An 8,026-nucleotide genomic window follows, 5' to 3' on the forward strand; every position below is an offset into this window, starting at 1 on the left:
ATAGCCACCGGCCTATGCCAGAACCACAGCAACATAGGATCCAAGCCGCTTCTGCGACCTACACCATAGCTCACAGCAACACCAGATCCTTAACCCACTGTGCAAGGCCAGGGATCAAACTCTCAACCTCATGGTTCCTAGTCAGATTCGTTAACCACTGAGCCACAACGGGAACTCCCCTATAAAACCATATTTCAAGCAAATTAATTTTATATTGTCAGCCATTTAGATTTAATGTGTCTCTGTTCTTTTTCATCACCAAACATGATTAGGGATTGATTACATTTGGTTCCCACATGAAGAGAATTCCTACTATAAACAGTAGGAATTATTCACTGGGGTTGTATTTCCCGCTGGTGTTTATCCTCTACCCCCCTGCAGATTTCAAGAACAATTATAACTGTGTCTTCTGAAGCTTGTAACTGTCTTCTGAAGCAAATGAAGCATTTATTTGTGGGGTTAATTACTTGCAGGACTCTGAGCCCAGGAAATTTTCTGAATGACACAAAATTAATGGACTATTCAAAACTAGATTGTTTTTAATGACAGGAACTTCAAGAGCAGTTTAAACTGCATAGATTCCTTATTGAGGAAAGAAACCCTAACACAATAAAAATAAGCAGCAATATACAGCAGTGTTTCTCAAGAGTCGAATGTGCATCAGACTCACCTGTAGGGCCATAGATAGCTGCGCCTTACACCTGCAGTTTCTGACTCAGTAGGTCTGGAGTAGGGCCTAAGGACTTGCATATCTAAGTTCCTAGGTGATACTAATATTGTTAGTCTGGTGGCCACAACTTAATATCAGACATTACTTCTTATATAAGCATTTAATGATACAAATTCCATTATAAATACTGGTTTGGTTATACCCCACAAAGTTTGATATTCTGTGCTTTCATTTTCATTTGGGTCAAGATACTTTCTCATTTCTCTTTAGATTTCTTCTTTGATCTAGGGTTATTTAGAAGTGTGCTATTTAATGTTCAAATATTTATAGGATTTTCTAAGTTCCTTTTTTGATATTGATTCCTAACTTAATTCAGAGAGTATGTTTCGTATGATTTTAATCCTTTTCAATTTTAAATTTGTTTTATGGTCCATGATATAGTCTTTCTTGGTAAATCTTGTGTGCTTTAAAAGTATGTGTATACTACTGTTGTTGGATGGAGAGTTCTATAAATGTCAGTTAGGTTAAGTTGTTTGATAGTGTTGTTCGGGTCTTTTATTTATTTAAAAATTTCTGTGTATTCTATCAATTATTGAGAGAGCAGTATTGAAATCTGACTAAAATTTTGGAATCGTCTGTTCCTTCTTTGAGTTCTCTCAGTTGTTCCTTCATGTATTTTGAAGCTCTGATGTTAGGTACGTAGTAAACCTTTAGGATTGTTATGTCCTCTTGATGGATTGACCCTTTGTCATTAAGGGATGTCTCCTTTTATCCCTGGTAATATTTTTTGTTCTGAAATCTACTTTGGCTGATATTAACAAAAACATTCCAGCTTTCTTTTGATTGTGTTAGTATGTTATATTTTTTTCCTCATCCTTTTACTTTTAACCTTTGTGTTTTTATATCTAATCTGGGTTTCCGGAAGGCAGCCTAGAGTTGGATCTTGCCTTTTTTTTTTTTTTTTTTTCTTTTTATCATCACACTCACGGCATATGGAGGTTCCCAGGCTAGGGCTCTAATTGGAGCTACAGCTGCCAGCCTATGCCACAGCCACAGCAAAGCGGGATCTGAGCCGCGTTTGCAAACTACACTACAGCTCATGGCAATGCCAGATCTTTAACCCATTGAGCAAGGCCAGGGATCGAACCCGCAACCTCTTGGTTCCTAGTCAGATTCTTTTCCGATGTGCTATGACAGGAACTCTAGATCTTGCTTTTTTTTATCAAATTCAACAGTCTGTTTTTTAATTGTGATGTTTAGATCATTTTAATTTAATGTGATTTTGATATGCTTGGTTTTTAAATCTACCATTTTGCTATTTGCCTTCTACTAATCCCATTTGTTCTTTATTTGCCTTTTCCTCTTTTTTGACCGTCTTTGGATTAATTGAATATTAATAATTCCATTTTATCTCTTTTAATAGCTTATTAGGTATCATTCTTTGTTTTTTTAGTGGTTCCCTCAGGGCTTATAGTATATACCTTTAACTTATCACATCGATGCAGAACTTAAGCAGTATATTTCCATTCCTTCCTCCCCAACCTTGTGCTACTTTGTCATACATTCTACTTCTACATATGCTAAATTCCGCAATGCATTGTTGTCATTTATTGTTTTCAACAGTTGTCTTTTAAAAAGTTATAAAAAGAACTAAGAAAAAAAGTCATTTTAATTTATCCTTCTTTGGTGCTTTCCATTTCTTTGTATAGATCCAGGTCTGTCACATATTATTTTCCTTCTACCCAAAGGACTTCTTTTAGCACTTCTTATAGTGCAGGTCTCCTAGTAAGAAATTCTTTCAGCTTTTGTGTGTCTGAAAAAGTCTTTAATACACCTCTGCTTTTGAAAGACATTTTGCCAGTATGGAATTCTAGGTTGGCAGGTTTTTCCTTCTTAGTACCACAAAGATGTTGCTTCACTGGGTATCTTGCTTTTTATTGATGTCTGCTGTTATTCTTCCATTTACATTTTTTTTCTTTCTATGGCCACACCCACACCACGTGGAATTTCCCAGGTTAGGGGTCGAATTGGAGCTGCAGCTGCAGCCTACACCACAGTCATGGCAACACTGGATCCTTAAACCCCTGAGCAAGGCCAGGGATGAAACCCACATCCTCACAGGGGCTTCTTAACCCACTGAGCCATGATGGGAACTCCTCTTCCATTTACATTTAATGCAGTTACTGAAAAGTAGTATTTACATGTGCCATTTTGCTATTTGTTTTCTTTTTTTTTTTTTTTAAGGCCGCACCTGCAGCATGTGGAGGTTCCCAGGCTAGGGGTCGAATCACAGCTGTAGGTGCTGTCCTACACCACAACCACAGCCATGCAAGATCCAAGCCACGTCTGCAGCCTACACCACAGCTCACGGCAACACCAGATCCTTAACCCACTGAGCTAGGCCAAGGATTGAACCTGTGTCCTCACGGATCCTAGTCAGATTCGTTTCTGCTACGTTATGACAGGAACTCCTGCTATTTGTTTTCTATATGTCTTATGTATGTTTTCTTCTTCTATTCCTCCATTACTGCTTTTTTATGTTAATTAGATATTTTCTAGGGTGCTTGTGTCGAGTATCCCAAGACCACTCCCAGGACTCATTAGGACTCAATTTTATTATATTTATTGTTATGATTTATTACAACAAAAGAATATGAAGCAAAATTAGCCAAGAGAAGAGGTACATGGGTCAAAGTCTGGAGGAAATTAGGTACAAGCTTTCAAGAATTGCTTTTTAGTACAACTGCACAGGATGCACTTAATTCCTCTATCTCTAGATTGTAGCAACATTTTTGAAGTATAGTCTGCCAAGGAAGTTTACTTGCTTAAGATCCCAGTTTTTATTGGGATTTTGTCACATAGGTGCCCAGTGCCTTCATGATTGATCCAACGGTTACCAAAACAGACTATCTTATTGAAAGCTACTGTTCACCATAAATCACATTATTTACACAGATATCTTGGTACACTGTGTTTCAAAGCTCCAAGTGTACAAAAACACTTTTTGGGTTAAAACATCCTAAGAGCTCAATTCCTGGTAGTTGGACAAGGACCATTCATGAAAATAGACTCATAGGAATGTGCAAATTTTGAGCAACTTAAACCTGCCAAGTCAACTGTTTCCTGCAAAATTCACCCTCTTGGCCTTTGGCCCAGGCTCTGTTACAGGAAAATGATTGTATTTTTCTGAGTTCCTACATTTAGTATAGTATATATATAAAAGATATAGTAATATATTAACACAAATATGCCCAGCATGGAGGAACCAGTGTAGGATATGGGTAGACGTGAATAAGCAACTAATCCATCCTATAAAGCCATTATTTAAATCTCCATTTTTTAATATTAATTTCCTCTTGGTCTTCAGTTATTTATAATAAACTTGTGTAGAACTATTTAGCATATTAATTAACTGATGTTAACTACATCTAGTTCCTCATGACACCAACCATTTTCCATTGATAACACATCCTGAGGAGGCTTTAATTCAGTTTCCCAATACATATGCTTATCAATATTTATATAAGGTAATAGAATCTTATGAACAATGCTGATATTATACCATATCACACTATGGTTATAATACAGTTCTGTTCATTCCACAGGCCAGTAAGAATCAAAGAGGTATTTATACCCTCCCAGCATAACTGGCCTTTGCCCATTTAAAAGATGTGATTATGGATGGGTATTGTCACAACTGGCCAGGATTTGGTTATTTCCAAGTTCTAAGTCACATGTGTACTAACTTGCTAGGGTTTTCATAACAAAATACCACAGACTAAGTGGCTTAAATAAAAATTAATTTTCTCACAGTTCTGGAAGGTGAAAGTCCAAGATCAAGGCTTTGGCAGGGTTAGTTTCTTCTTTTTCTTTCTGTCTTTTTTTAGGGCTGCATCTGCAGCATATGGAAGTTCCCAGGCTAGGGGTCAAATTAGAGCTGTAGCCACTGGCCTACACCACAGCCACAGCAACATCAGATCCGAGCCATATCTGTGACCTACACCACAGCTCACAGCAGTACTGGTTCCTTAACCCACTGAGCAAGGCCAGGGATCAAACCTGTGTCCTCATGGATGCTAGTCAGATTTGTTTCAGCTGAGCCATGAAGGGAAGGAACTCCAGGGTTAGTTTCTTCTAAAGACTCTTTTCCTTAACTTGCAGGTGGCCACTTTCTCGCTCTGTTCACACATGGTCTTTCCTCTGTACCTATGCATCCTGGGTGTTATTTCCCTTTGTGTGTCCTACTTTCCTCTTCTTGTAAAGATATCAGCCATGTTAGATGTTAGATAAGGGCCCAACCTAATGACCTCCTTTTAACTTAATCACCTCTTTAAAGGCCCTGTCTCCTACAAAGTCACAGAGTTGCTTGGGGGTTAGGGTTTCAACATGCAAATTTTGTCCCTAGTATGGAGACAAAGCTATCATCTCTTCTCAGTTTATATGATTTTACTGAGACTGCTTCCATTGTGTACTGTTATATAGCAGGGCCCATCTCTCCAATGGCAAGTACAAGAGTGTAATTCAATATGGTTCCTATTCCTGCTAACTGCATTACAGAGTATATCTTTTTTGGGACCATTCTTGGGATGAGAGCTAGCAGAGTGCATCAGTGCAAATTACTCTTGCCCCCATAGAAATTCCACAAGTTCAAAGGTCTATAAAGTTTCTAGAAGTGTGACCTGGGTGAAGAGTCATTGCTCCATTGCTACTTCCTCCTCTGTTTTACAACAGCCAAGAGACCCTGTTGGGGGTTAGGGTACAACCCCTTTCCCAGCATCAAATCTTAGCTTTGTCCAGCATTATTTATTGAATCTGCCTGATTTGGTTCACTTAAAGCCTTATCATCTTTCCAGGCTGATTCCCATTCTTTTCCTTTCTTTTGAAAGGATATCTATTCTGATTGGTCTGTTCTTGCTAACACAACTTTTTCTTCTGATTGCCACTCATTAAAAGTGAATTGAGTTTGTTCTTTGATGCTTAAACTGCCACCAACTTCTCTTAGAAATCTTTTCTATCTCATGGACCAATTCACCAGACATATTGTTGCCATTGTATACTAATTGCCTGAGTGTGATTAGGATACATGTTTTGTATCCAAAAATCTTGGGTCCCCCATACTATGATTATATGGGTAGTAGTCATACCTAGATATAATTTACTCAAATATTCCATAAAGGCCTCTCCAAGCCCTCCTTGTCTCAAGGTGGTCATTTCCTGTGGGGATTCAAGTTCACCTTATGATTCCTACTACCTTATTTGTATTAGAAACTTATTGTTGCTATTTTATTTAATAACTTCACACCCACAGAAACAAGGGTATACACAGCACACTTTAGCATCATAGGCATGCAGCTTCTCTATTCTATCAACAGTAGCCTGCAGTCTTTCAAAATATTAAGTGATCTAAGTTTATAGTCACAGAGTGATCAGTTTCCTAGGAGTTGTATACTGCATAGTTTGGTAGTTCACTAGGCGCAATTCCTAGAAGTTTCTTCCCCAAATGATATTTTTATAGTAGATATAACCTGAAATTTAAGAATTAAATATACTGGCACATCACTAGAGTTCCATTCAGCCACCAATAGTTGATCCTGTTCATTATCATAGCACATGACCAGAATGTTTATCAGTAATATTCAGATTCATAGTCTTCTGTTCAGCCTTGTCATGGTCCAAAGTGGGAGTGGTCTGGGCAAACATACAGCTTCACCCGCTTGAGCATCTGGTATAGTTATGCTAAGAGACAGAATTTTTCTCTCCTCTGAACCTCTCTTGGGGAACTAGTGTAATGTTGGATGTCTTGTTCCATTAAGCCATTTATTCATTTTTTTTACCTTATTTATTTTTTCTTTGTCATTGATTTTAACCCAAACTTTTCCACCATTGGAAGGAAGGTCAGATTCAGTGATGGTGCTGGTACAGATTTGCTGGCAAGAGCAGTAAGAGTCTAGCAAGTGCTTTTCTTTCAGTCCATTCCCATTCATAGAGTAGGGTTACACAGATAGAGAACTAGTGGGGGCTCTCTTAGCTGCTAGGCAATACAGCTGCAAACATTGTCAATTCCAGTTTTTCACAATAAGGTGAAAATAAGATCTTTTCCAAATGGACCTTACAAATTCTAGCATAAAGGTTTGAAGGTATAATCAGTTTCTAGCTTAAGGACCATCCCTGGTTCTGGCAGGTACTGTTGTAGTCCTGGTCCTGGAATCACTGCATCAAATAGGAAAAAGAAGTTGAGGTGATGTGGGAAAGAGTTGTCTGGTTTTACGGAATCCTCCCTACCCTTCCCTCCCTAGATCCCCTACAAATGTTTTTTTGTTTGTTTGTTTGTTTTGGTTTTGGTTTTGGTTTGTTTGTTTGTTTGTTTTCTCCCCAGAAGCAAGGGAAAGCTTTAGTCTCTGATCAAAGAATGAAGAGGTATGGTGTGGAGCTCAGGCTTTCCTTGACAGGCTGTGGGCAGGGCTGCTCTATAGGGAATCTTGGGGGTGGGGAGGAGTTCTTGCCAGTCTGGCACAGGCGTGTTTCTCCCCGCTCCAGACAGAAGTGCCTGGAGCATCATGTCTGCACCCTGCCTGCCACCACCATCTTGAATTGCAGTGCCGTGAGCAGCACTTCACACAGCCTCCGAGTTGAGGTGTTGGTACAGCGGTTCTGCCCTGGGAAGTCTGAGTAACAACAGTGGGGGTTGTTCTTTGGTTGCTTTCATGTCGAATGTGAGCACATGTTTATAAAGTTATGAAAGCTTTTATGCCTTTGTCGTTTGCCAATTTTTTATTGAGACGTAATTCACATACCATGAAAATAACACTTAAAATCATTTAATTAATGATTTTTAGTATAGTCACAAAATTGAACAACCGCCAAAATCTAATGCCAGAACCTTTTCATCAACCCAGTAAGAAACCCTGTATTCATTAGTAGTCTCCATTATCCCTCCCCAGTCCCTGGAAACCACTAATCTACTTCCAGTCTTTTTGGATTTGCCTGTTCTAAACATTTGATATAAATGTAATTATATAATATGTAGTCCATTTTCAATTGATTTTCATGTATATTGTAAGAAAGAGTTCGACTTTATTCTTTTGCATGTGGTTATCCAGTTGTCCCAGCAACATTTGTTAAAAAGACTGTCCATTTGCCAGTGAATTGTCTTTGTACCCTTGTCAAAGATCAATTGACTTTAAATGTAAGAGTTTATTTCTGGACTATCAATTCAGTTTCATTGTTGTATATGTCTAGCCTTAGGAAATTTTGGTTACTGTAGTTTTTTAGTAAGCTTTGATATCAGGAAGTATGAGTTCTTCTACTTTGTTCTTTCTCAGGATTGTTTTGGCTTCTTGGAATCCCTTGCAGTTC

Source organism: Sus scrofa, chromosome X (assembly GCF_000003025.6).
Source record: "Sus scrofa isolate TJ Tabasco breed Duroc chromosome X, Sscrofa11.1, whole genome shotgun sequence".
NCBI classification, from domain to species: domain Eukaryota; kingdom Metazoa; phylum Chordata; class Mammalia; order Artiodactyla; family Suidae; genus Sus; species Sus scrofa.